The 12,749-nt window shown below is 40.6% G+C and overlaps 1 protein-coding gene across 2 annotated transcripts in view; it reads left to right on the plus strand.

Annotated features, from left to right (window-relative positions):
• Positions 1-2,256: 2,256 nt before the first annotated feature.
• Positions 2,257-12,749, plus strand: part of nlgn2a (neuroligin 2a) — a 207,203-nt gene continuing 196,710 nt past the window's right edge. For both annotated transcript variants that reach the window (XM_084110269.1, XM_084110268.1), the window contains exon 1: positions 2,257-3,114. The gene's annotated coding sequence lies outside the window, so the exon portion shown is untranslated. The remainder of the gene's footprint in view (positions 3,115-12,749) is intronic.

Here is a 12,749-nt window from a genome sequence, read left to right on the forward strand (position 1 = left end):
CCAAGGTGAATTGGTTTAGTCTTGACTTTTGGTCGTGACTCGTCGTGAGAGACAGTTGGTATGGGGGGGATCAGGGGAAATCTCGAAGGGGGTCTCGCCCAGGGTGTAATTCAATGTAGAACCGCCACTGAACGTAATATACATCATACACCCGCTATATTGCTAAATCTAGCAATTGATATAAATCTATATTGATATTTTTCACATCAACAGAAAAATATACCGAGATAACCTGTCTTCTCTTGAGACTCCCCTGCTTCAGAGTGATCATAGTTAATGATATGCTAAAGCTCACCGGCACATTGACCTGATGTGTTACAAGGTAGTTTGTGACGTCAGAAAACCACAACGATTTCATAACGGATTTTTGAGACTGTCTTTGGAGTTTTAAAGAGAAAATACTCAGCAATGGTGTTGACTTTCGAATATGTACATGGTTTGACTTAAATCATATTAAAAACATTACATAGACCTATAAACAACATTAAAAGCTGTATTTTCACCACAGGGGGACTTTTTTTTGTTCTAATCAACATTATGCCACAAATGCTGTTGTTCCTTTAAAGTCGCCATGAAACGGAGGTTGCAATGGTCTTTTCTTCCCTATTGTGACGTACAGTATATCCGAGAGAAACGGCTTTTCAAACAAGAAAAAAGTAGGGCGGGACTTGATTTTGTCCATGGGAAATTGATTGGACGGTTGTGGTTTGCTATTGGTTGATCTCATGTGAGTGACAGGTTGCCCCGCCCTCGTGCCAGTAAACACATCATCAGAGAAGAGAAGTCGCTGCAAGAGGGAGAAGTTATTTTGATTAAAGATTACGAGTGCATTTAAAAAAAAAAAAAAAAGTCAATTCTTTAAATAGTTTGTAGTTGTAAATATAATAGTTGTATACAGTTATTCCAGTAAAGCCATGCTGACTCTGACTGTGAGATTGTAGATAAATAATCGTCTGGAACATTTGGGGAACTGCCTCTGTTGTTTTCTAGTGTGTATGGCCTTGTAAGGTGGGAAACTGCTGCAAGTCAGGCCAATAAAGTGTCTCCCTCCTGCTGTGAATGAATCCTCCTCTGCCCAGAGCAGATGTTTCCGCTGCTTTCACAGATTTAGACACACCTGCTGCCTTCAGCTTCAGTTCAGGTTAAGGTGAGTCCGGTCTGCATGAGTTTAAGATGTCCTGAGTGTTGTCTGGAGACTGGATAAAATGAGATCTATTTCTGTATAACTAACTGGATGTGTTTCAGCTGCGTCTCACTGAAGCCCATGGACTCGCATCGTTCTGTAGAGCAGAATTAGAAAATGGTTATTACCACAAAAGTGCTGGGATTTTTGCTTACTTGTGTTTATTTGCCTTGTTTCGTGAGTGTAGAGATTATAGTGTACTGCAGTTTGTGCAACTAGAGCAAAATCAGTGATTTAAAGTTATTAAATCAATAATATCAAACTGCTGCACTGATTAAGACTGTTGAGTAGTGGAATATTGTGAAATAATTTGTGCTTGACCATAATATCAGGCAATTTTCATGTCCCCCATTCATCACTATTACATTTTTTTTAATGGATTATAAAATAGAAAATAGCATAAAGTATTTTAAATAAATTTAAAATAAAAATGTTTCTTTTTGAGAGAGATTATTTTATTCAGCTAATATGTGTTAAATGTTAGAAAAGATTTCCACATTTTGAATAAATACTGTCCTTTTTATTCATCAATAAATCCTCAAAAAAATATCACAGGTTCCAAAAAAATATTAAGCATCTGTTTCCAACATTGATGAAAACTGAGTGTCGAATCATCATATTAGAATGATTTCTGAAGTATCATGTGACACTGAAGACTGGAGTAATGATGCTGAAAATACAGCTTTGATCACAGGAATAAATTATATTTAAAATAGAAAACCATTATTTTAAATTGTAATAACATTTCACAATATTACTGTTTTTACTGTATTTTTTTATCAAATAAATGAGGCTTGATGAGCATAAGAGACTTCAAAAACATTAAAAATAGTATTTTTTCCTATTTATTTTTTAGTTCCTGAATTTTTAGGCACAAATGGCACCGTTTACCAAAGATGCACAACAAACCGATAAGCCTTAGCCCAACAAAGATGTAAAAGAAGATCCCCATCATCCAGCGGTTGACATCGGGTCATCATGGTGAACAAGAGGGGGTTCTGTCACTTTAAAATGCCCTGACGTCATTCTGATGCAGAACCGAGGATGACCTCGTGCGCGAGGAAGGAGAGAAATCAAACGTATCATATCATATATAACATTCAGCCTTGGTTTTTGGCAGCACCACTGGTGGTGTGTGTGTCCATCAGAGCTGTATGTAACGCATAGGAATGCAGCAGGGATGCTGAGAGTGGTGTGTGTGGATGCGCGCGTTGTCACAGCGACAGACCAGCTTGGATACAGAGCGTCACAGAGAGCGTGAACGCGCACAAGAGAGAGAGCGCTAGAGAGAGACGGGCAATCAAAAATCTCACAGCATCTCATCTCTCCCGTTGCACAAGCTCCCGGAATCACGGGAAAACGACAGCGGAGCCGGTGAGCACCATGACCGCCTTCAGTAGCCGGGATCAGACGCTCGAGAGACCGATAGATTAAACTCGAGACTTCGCTGCCAAAGTCAGCGCGTCAAATCGGCGTTTGTAGCCGGAAAACCGTCAAATATCACGAAAGAGAGTCTTGCTTAGACACATAGAGGGGAAAACAGGTCATAGAAGTGAATTCGTGTTTATTTCGTGTTTTTCCTCTCCATATGCGCTATTAAGGGAGAAGCTGACTTACGTTTTTTAAACAAGCTTTTCAACGGACAAATCCAACTAGACTTCATTTACGTAGACGTTCCGTTGATGGAGCGACGCGCGTGCACGATTCTTCACTTTTGAAATCGTTTTCTGTGAATGTGTGTTATGTCGGGGTGTTGTCGGGAGAAACCGTGAAACATTTGCTGCTGTTCTTGGACAACGGAGAATCGTGTGGTTTATTCCGAGCTCAGGCTGATGGAATTGCGCTGACCAACGACTGACAACACAGGGAAATACCCATAGATCATCAATACACAGACCTCGGATTTCTGCCTGCGGCTCATTCCCAGCCAGGTAAAGGTATTTCTATGGTTAATTTATTAACAGCTAGGCTGTTTTATAGTCAAGCAGGGTCAGTTGGAATAGTGCATAAAATGTTGTTGGTATAAAGGGAATTAAATGACCATGTTTTGCTGTTTAAACTGTGTGGTGCTGCAACCTGTTCTGAACCCTTTTCCGAAAAGCTTCATCCCCGCGCGTTTCAATTGGGGCAAAACGTGCACGCGCGGATGGTGCTGTCGCGTGTATCATATGATTGTGTGTGTCGGGAAATAAACGTGCATATTGACCCATTTTAATATACGCATTAATCATGCTTTAGTGTTTTCTTTTCTCTTATTGGCCAAAGCAGATTCAGTTTCATGCTTATCCCTATTCCCCCTCAGTTCTGTAAGAAACCAGACACTGTTGTCACACTTTTTTTTTTTTAGCATTAGGCTATGTCTCAAACTTTGATGTAATATTCCCAAACTTAAACTAATATAGAAAATTGTAAAATGACAGTAAAATTAATGTCTATTGCAAAGAGTATACCAACCCCACTGAGTTGTAACACCAACAGAAAACATGGACTTTTTTTGCCATGGATTTGTGATCAAATACTGTTTATATTATATATATATATATATATATATATATATATATATATATATATATATATATATATATATATATGTTTAAGCCATCATCAGATTAAAAACAGCAAGCTGTAATCGGAGCCAAATTCAGAAAAGTATTTAAAAAAAAAAAGCTGACAGTGTCATCTTTATGGGCCCAGTAAATTACAGTTCACCCTGATATATATATATATATATGAAGACTTATATATATATGAAGACTTAAGATGCAAAAGCCTCTAAGTGCCATCTGAAATTTCCTTCTAGAATGATAATTTTTATCAAGCTTGTATGTTTATGTTCAGTTATTTCACTTTAATGGCAATGAAAATGACCTATTAATTGTAATTAAAGTGAAATTACTGAACTTAAACATACAACCTTGAAAAAAATGCTAATTTTAGAAGAAAATTTCAGATGGCACTTAGAGGCTTTTGCATCTGAAGTCTTCACATATATATATATATATCAGGGTGAACTGTACTTTACTGGGCCCATAAAGATGACACTGTCAGCTTTTTTTTTTTAAATACTTTTCTGAATTTGGCTCCGATTACAGCTTGCTGTTTTTAATCTGATGATGGCTTAAACATATATATATATATATATATATATATATATATATATATATATATATATATATATATATATATATACAGTGCAATGCATAAGTGAATACACCCATGCTAAAGTTGACTAAAAAGAGGAATAAAAAATCATATTTTGGAAATTGAACTTAATGCCTTAATTTAAAAAATTAGGAAAAATCCAACCTTTAAGGACACCAATTTTCTTTGTGAATGAATAATGTATCGTAAATAAATAAATGTTCTTCCTTAAAATACATGGTGCATAAGTGAGTACACCCCTATGTTAAATTCCCATAGAGGTAGGCAGATTTTTATTTTTAAGTATTTAAAAAAAAAAAAATTTAGGATACTATGCATCCTGATAAAGTTCCCTTGGCCTTTGGAATTAAAATAGCCCCACATCATCACATAGCCTTCACCATACCTAGAGATTGGCATGGGGTACTTTCCATAAGATCATCTCTCAATGCAAATCAAACTAGCTTTTAGGCTAACTGAAATAAAATCAAAATTGGTCCTTTATATTTGTAGACAGAGACATAAATATTTTACTGTCACTTAGGGAGGGTGTGATCATGTGTAGTGATGTCATCCCATCTATTCTAGTCCATGAATAATTTGTTAAATTGATGGTGTTGCAACACTGCCCAGTCTCCCCTATACACGTATTTGAAATATCAACAATATATTGTCTCATTTCTTTTGTTATATTTGAAAGGGCTTTGACGTCATAAAGCATGAAAATGAGATTATCAAAGAATCACTCCGGCCCCAAGCATCCTTCTCTGTTCTCCTGCAACACACACACACACACACACACACACACACACACACACACACACACACACACACACACACACACACACTTACACACAGGAACATAAACCTTTCACCGTATATCAAAGACAAGTAATCGCTGGTTCACTGATGTGCCGAACATCTGATGGGAGGAGAGGTTGAAGCAAGAGCAGCAGTTACCACACACACACACACACACACACACACACACACGCACACACGCACGCACACACACATAGTCTGAAAGAATGGGCCACATTTATATGCTATCCTAGTATGGCCATTTCAAACCTAGTGGATAGCAGAATTGAGAAGAGACAGAAGCGCTCTGTTCTGTGAGCAGGGAATGCTGATCTCTCTCTCTCTCTCTCCATCTCTCTCTCTCTCTCTCTCTCTCTCTCTCTCTCTCTCTCTCCATCTCTCTCTCTCTCTCTCTCTCTCTCTCACTCTCTCCATCTCTCTCTCTCTGTCTCTGGCCCAAATAGCAGATATGGGGCTCACTGTGTCATTTGGGAGCAGCATAATGGATGGGAGCAACTGTGTGACTGTCCTTGTGTTGGACTGATTGGTTACTATGGCCGAGATGTTCATTTTTCCACTTGCTGCAAAACGTAGACTTTAAACTGTGTGTAGCTTATACCGAACAACACCCATTTGTGTTCACTGACATAATGTCATAGGCTAACCATTACATTGTTGTTATAACTTTTTCGTTAGACTTTCCACTAGACGTTGGAACATAGATGTGGAGATTTGCTCCCATTCATAGTCTCAGTGAAGCGCTGATCTTGGGCAGGGGTTTCTTCCAAATCATCCTAAAGTTCTTCAGTAGGGGTTTAAGGTTTGGCCAAAATATCCTTCAACTTTAGTCTAAATTTTGTTGTATTTGTAATCGTTATTTTTAGTCAGTTTTACTCATTTTGTGCACTCAAATGGCACTCAATAAAATCAAGAATGTATTCTGGATGCAATATGTAGACGTGCCATTTCAGCTTTTTGCTGTGTGTGTGTGTGTGTGTTAGCAGCACCAGACAGCATGTCTTGTTTATTCACGCAGAAGCAGCGGATCAATGAGCACTAATTGATTTCAATGAACTGATTAAAGACAGGGAGGCAGGAGGCCACATTGTTGGAGGATATACGAGCATGTGTGCATGTGTTTTATGTGTGTGATGCCTTGATGGAGTGTAGACTCTGTGATCTCACAAGATGGAGAGACCAAACATATGGGTGTAGATGCGCACAGAAGTGTGTGTGTGTGTGTGTGTGCTGGTCTCGTACCCTGTAACAGATGGGCTGAACTGAGCCAGATAAGGAGTTGGACACCAGGCTCTTGAATCTCCATGTGTTCATTTGATAGTTACTGATTTCTGTGTACTAATACTAGGACTGAATACGCCGTGTTTACCTCAGCATTCGTTCGCTTTGCCCACAATCTGTTCATTCAGAGCAGCTCCTCGGATTCGTTTATGCTCGAATGAGGCTGTGATGTATGTGTGTGAGTGTGTGTTGTATTGTCATGGTTGAATTAAGCTGAGGGATAAAAGGTAGGGCTGTCAAAAGGTCAGATTTGATGGTTTCTCCTGGTTCATGTCATTTCTGTCTGCTTCTGTTGTGTGAAGGAAGGGGGCTTACGTCTACAGAACCTATCCAGGTGTTTAGTGGTCTTGGATTAGAGCTGTGTGATGTTGGGATGTAAGGGATAGAGATCGAGGGAGAAAGAGAACGAGATAAAAGCAGGATTCCCTCACATCCTGAATTCTCTCTGGTCATGCATCTCAGAGCTTTAAGTCAATGCTGGCCATCATGTCACCACTCGGCAGCCATTTTAATGAGATCTGTGTCCTCACCAGGGTGTGATGGTCCTCCTGTCTCTTCTGGTTTGCGTGTTTCCCTCCCTCCCCCTCGGATAGATTGCTCTATTCTTTTTGTTCACAGCACCTCACTTATCTCTCTCTCATAGGCTCTCGTTTTAAGGTTAGAGGAAGGTCAAATGCTCAAAAGAATCACATTCACACACACACGGCTATCGTGGTGTGTGAAGTATACTCACGCATCTGTTTTATAAAACAGACCAGTGAAGAGGGCCAAGGGGATTAAAGACATGAATGGACACACACATAGACTTACACACACTCGCATTCACATCCCTCGGTGTGTGAGGCACCTGTTGGGATGCAGGACTTAAAGGTGTAGCAGCTCTCCAAAATGATACATTTCCAATCACGTTTCCTGCAGAATTCTGTTAAACAACCAGTTTGGGGTCGGTAAGATTTTTTGCGCCATTTAGGAGGAGAGAATAAGTGGTGAAGAGATAACACAATAATTACACACTTTTCAAACTACACAAGCATGACTATGTTCACTGTTTTGCTTTAGTAACAGTTTCATATTAAATCTAAAAGGGGAATCTATTAGACTGTGGCTGTCAAAAGCTGTCAAATGCGGCTTTAACGAGCTCAACGGCTCTGGCCGTGCTGATATAAACGAAACGCTATTGGCTATTTTTAAAAGGGGGAGGGGCTGTTCGATATGTCCCGCCCTGTCTTCCTGTTTCAGTGGAAATTACTTCAACGCATTGAATAATGCTGCGTGTTTCAAGGCACTTCAGTGGGCCTTTAATGATAATTAAAAAATGAAACATAGTTTATCACCAAACCGGTTACTGTTTCATCTCTAATATATATTTATAAATGTGTTGCACATTTCCATACATCCCTACCGCCCACCTCGTCTCCCATAGTCAACCTACAAATTGCTTACTTTTAGCTGTTTCTGCATTGGAATAGAAGTGTTTTGACATAAAAAATACACACTTCACCTTTAACTCCAAGTTTTTTGTGGCAGATTTGTCAGCTCCCAGAGTGTGTTTGATGGGTCGGATAAGCAGCCGGAGCAGATCCCAGGTTTCCAGGGCATGACGCTGTTGAACTCATTCAGTGTTAATAAGAAGCATCTAAAAATATAAACACTGTTGGTGATGGTGTTAGGTGGCTTTTCTTGTTTTTATGTTTAGAAATCTGTTTAAAATGGAGTGTTTAATTCATCATCTGCTGTTTGTTAATTCTATCCATCCATCTAATGGAAATCATTGCAGGTTGAACTCATAGGTGTCGCTGAGGTATCGATAGAGATATCTCCTAAACGCATCGATCTGCATTGATATTCTGTTTAGTCACCGGCATGCATCACGTGACCAGCGCAGCAAGGTCACTGCTCGTCTATGGCCTGATTTCCTCTTCCTGCTGTTCAGGGGATTTGAGTAAATCCGCATTGCACGATGACGCTCAGCTAGATTAGTATATTTATTATGTAAGACACGCACACACACACACACACACACACACACACACACACAGACACTTTATATCTGCAATCATATTCCGTCAAATTTCAGGGATATAAATAGAAGTGTTTGTTGCTAGTCTATCCTCGAATGGAATTCATGCAATGCATTCACGGGATGAAATGAATTGAGTGGGCTATTGCACCATTTCCTTCCTGTTTTGTTAACACACACACACACACACACACACAGAATGAGACTATTAAGCCAAATGGCTGCTCTTATGGCAAGTGGGTCCTGGCTACTCCTGGTAAAACTGTGAATTCTGGGAAACAGATATATTTTGAGTGTTGATGCTAAATTGGTTGCATCAGTCTGATGGACACCATAATATCAAGATATTGTACCCCCTTTAATACCCCCTTTTCTTGATTTTTCTCTCTCTTTATGTCTCTGTCCAATCAGGGTGTTTGTTCAGATAGCGGTGTGTTTGTATGTGTGTGTTTTACTGTCTGCTCTTGGTGCCTGGGTCTATCTGTGCCCTTGCCTGAATGTTAATGTCTAATAGGCGTTAGACAGCACACAGTAAGTGCTAACATCATAATAGCCAGTGATATGACAACCGACCATCACAGGCAGGTTGCAATAATGAAGCACTCAACATGAGGGGATTTCGCACCGGAGGAACGTTTCCATAGTTCCTATTACTATTGGCAGAAGTACCTGCACCACAGGAGCTAGTAACGATTTTAGCTAAAGCAGCGCCTTTTGGGGGGGGCCCTGTTTACACCTGGTATTAAGATGCGTTTTGGTTGATCAGATCACAAGTGGACGACACTAAATACAGGTGTAAAACGTTTTGAGCTTGTCCACTTTCCACCACTTCCAGAGGAATTTGAAGATGCATTCGACCGGATTGCTTAGTTTTAACGCTCATGTGGTCGAATGTGTTCAAACAGCCACAAAAGACTTCTTCTCTCTGTCTACTGACCTCATGCGTAACATTGTGGGAAGCGGCTAGACAGACGGGATTTAAACTTTGTCGGCTGGAGACCCAAGTTTGGTTTGAAGATCAAAAACTTACAAGCACAACGTTCTCTCACCATTCCTGATTTCTAACACACACTCACAGCGTTCGGCTGATCTTGTGACTGTCAGAGCAGAAACTAAAGCTGATGATCTCTGTGTGTTTTTCCGTCGTCTCCTGTCGTGTTCATATGTAAATTGCGCAAGCTTATTTTGTCCATTAGATCGAAAGATCTAAAAAAAAAAAAAAAAAACATACATTTCCCGCCCATAGACCCTCCCGTCGAAGAAATCAGGACAGAAGTGGTTGAAAGTGGGCAAAAGAGACGGATTAAAACACCAGTAAACGGGAATGTGTCTCCCTCGTCTACTTGTGATCCGATCGACCAAAACTCATCTTAATACCAGGAGTAAACAGGGCCTAAATGAGCTACTTCAGAGTAGTGTCTAACCAAGCACAACAGGAACTACCAGTGATGTACAGTGAGGAAAATAAGTATTTGAACACCCTGCTATTTTGCAAGTTCTCCCACTTAGAAATCATGGAGGGGTCTGAAATTGTCATCGTAGGTGCATGTCCACTGTGAGAGACATAATCTAAAAAAAAAATCCAGAAATCACAATATATGATTTTTTAACTATTTATTTGTATGATACAGCTGCAAATAAGTATTTGAACACCTGAGAAAATCAATGTTAATATTTGGTACAGTAGCCTTTGTTTGCAATTACAGAGGTCAAACGTTTCCTGTAGTTTTTCACCAGGTTTGCACACACTGCAGGAGGGATTTTGGCCCACTCCTCCACACAGATCTTCTCTAGATCAGTCAGGTTTCTGGGCTGTCGCTGAGAAACACAGAGTTTGAGCTCCCTCCAAAGATTCTCTATTGGGTTTAGGTCTGGAGACTGGCTAGGCCACGCCAGAACCTTGATATGCTTCTTACAGAGCCACTCCTTGGTTATCCTGGCTGTGTGCTTCGGGTCATTGTCATGTTGGAAGACCCAGCCTCGACCCATCTTCAATGCTCTAACTGAGGGAAGGAGGTTGTTCCCCAAAATCTCGCAATACATGGCCCCGGTCATCCTCTCCTTAATACAGTGCAGTCGCCCTGTCCCATGTGCAGAAAAACACCCCCAAAGCATGATGCTACCACCCCCATGCTTCACAGTAGGGATGGTGTTCTTGGGATGGTACTCATCATTCTTCTTCCTCCAAACACGTTTAGTGGAATTTTGACCGAAAAGTTCTATTTTGGTCTCATCTGACCACATGACTTTCTCCCATGACTCCTCTGGATCATCCAAATGGTCATTGGCAAACTTAAGACGGGCCTTGACATGTGCTGGTTTAAGCAGGGGAACCTTCCGTGCCATGCATGATTTCAAACCATGACGTCTTAGTGTATTACCAACAGTAACCTTGGAAACGGTGGTCCCAGCTCTTTTCAGGTCATTGACCAGCTCCTCCCGTGTAGTTCTGGGCTGATTTTTCACCTTTCTTAGGATCATTGAGACCCCACGAGGTGAGATCTTGCATGGAGCCCCAGTCCGAGGGAGATTGACAGTCATGTTTAGCTTCTTCCATTTTCTAATGATTGCTCCAACAGTGGACCTTTTTTCACCAAGCTGCTTGGCAATTTCCCCGTAGCCCTTTCCAGCCTTGTGGAGGTGTACAATTTTGTCTCTAGTGTCTTTGGACAGCTCTTTGGTCTTGGCCATGTTAGTAGTTGGATTCTTACTGATTGTATGGGGTGGACAGGTGTCTTTATGCAGCTAACGACCTCAAACAGGTGCATCTAATTTAGGATAATAAATGGAGTGGAGGTGGACATTTTAAAGGCAGACTAACAGGTCTTTGAGGGTCAGAATTCTAGCTGATAGACAGGTGTTCAAATACTTATTTGCAGCTGTATCATACAAATAAATTGTTAAAAAATCATACATTGTGATTTCTGGATTTTTTTTTAAGATTATGTCTCTCACAGTGGACATGCACCTACAATGACAATTTCAGACCCCTCCATGATTTCCAAGTGGGAGAACTTGCAAAATAGCAGGGTGTTCAAATACTTATTTTCCTCACTGTAAGTGTACGTTTATTGGCCGAACGCATGCCATGCAAAACCCGTGTAAAAAGCAGCATAAACACACAGTTTACATAAACGTACTCCACAAACTAACATACAGAAAGCGAATTTTCGTCTCTTAGCCCTCCCTTTTGCTCTTTTAATCGCACAACAAAAACACAGCTCTGATCACAGCGTTGTCCATCCTCCAGTTGAGGTTGTTGAATGTCGCGCAGTTGGCCGGCTTATGTCACTCCAGAGTTCCCACTGCCGGTGTGAATGCGACCAGGAAAATGACCCCAGGGGAAAATAAAAGTTCTCGGCGGACCGTCCTGGTGTCGAGTTCCTTTAACTACCTGGTGAGAAAGCCCCTATTCTGTCTGTTATTATTATTATTATTTTCTATAATTATGTTTCTCCCCAGCCTTCTGTCTCCCTCCTAACATCAACATGCAATGCCATTTTTGCTTTACTTTAATAATCAGGCATATTTCTGAGTCAAACAGGATTGTGATCTGATTGAATTGTGAAAACAATCTGGCAGACATGGGTTTAAAAATAAGGTGATGCTAAACAAAAAGTAATTTCAAAGCTCATATTACTTATGATGAAAAAAAGACAATTATAAACTAAATAGGGTTGATTTTTCGCAATATATTTCTTGATATATTCTGGTTCTTCTCACAGTATTGCACCTCGGATACTATTAGCAATATTCTAATTTATTTCTGTGTTTATCTGATGTCATTTTCAACAGTTCCGTTATTAAAGCAGGTCTGCTTAATAAGCGAATATGGCGGAAGTATAGTATGATGAGGTAGTTGGTGATACCCAACATAATGTTGACATGCATACAGATGTTTGTATAATTTCTCAGATTCTGTTCCATTTCATTCTGTTAGCTTCCCCGCTCTTTCTTCCTCCACGTCTAGAGGCATTTCCACGCTGAGGACATGCCTGTGTGTCTCTGGCTGGCTGGTTATGTAGGTTAAGGAGGGTGACGGAGGCATTGAGGACTGAGCGCTGCAGTGCTGCACTTTGGGAGGATGATGTGATGGCTAGAGCCCCTCTCTCTCTCTCTCTCTCTCTCTCTCTCTCTCTCTCTTCCGTTCTCCCCCCCCCCCCCCTCTCTCTCTCTCTCTCTCTCTCTCTCTCAATTTCTTTTTTTCTTCTTCAGTAAAGCCCTGCTGGTCCAAATACTCCTCTGCAGTGCAGAGTTGGCCACTTGACCCGTGTCAATATTAGAGCCCAGCAGCTGGTCCTAGAT

Source organism: Abramis brama (assembly GCF_963993115.1).
Source record: "Abramis brama genome assembly, chromosome: 3".
Taxonomy (NCBI): domain Eukaryota; kingdom Metazoa; phylum Chordata; class Actinopteri; order Cypriniformes; family Leuciscidae; genus Abramis; species Abramis brama.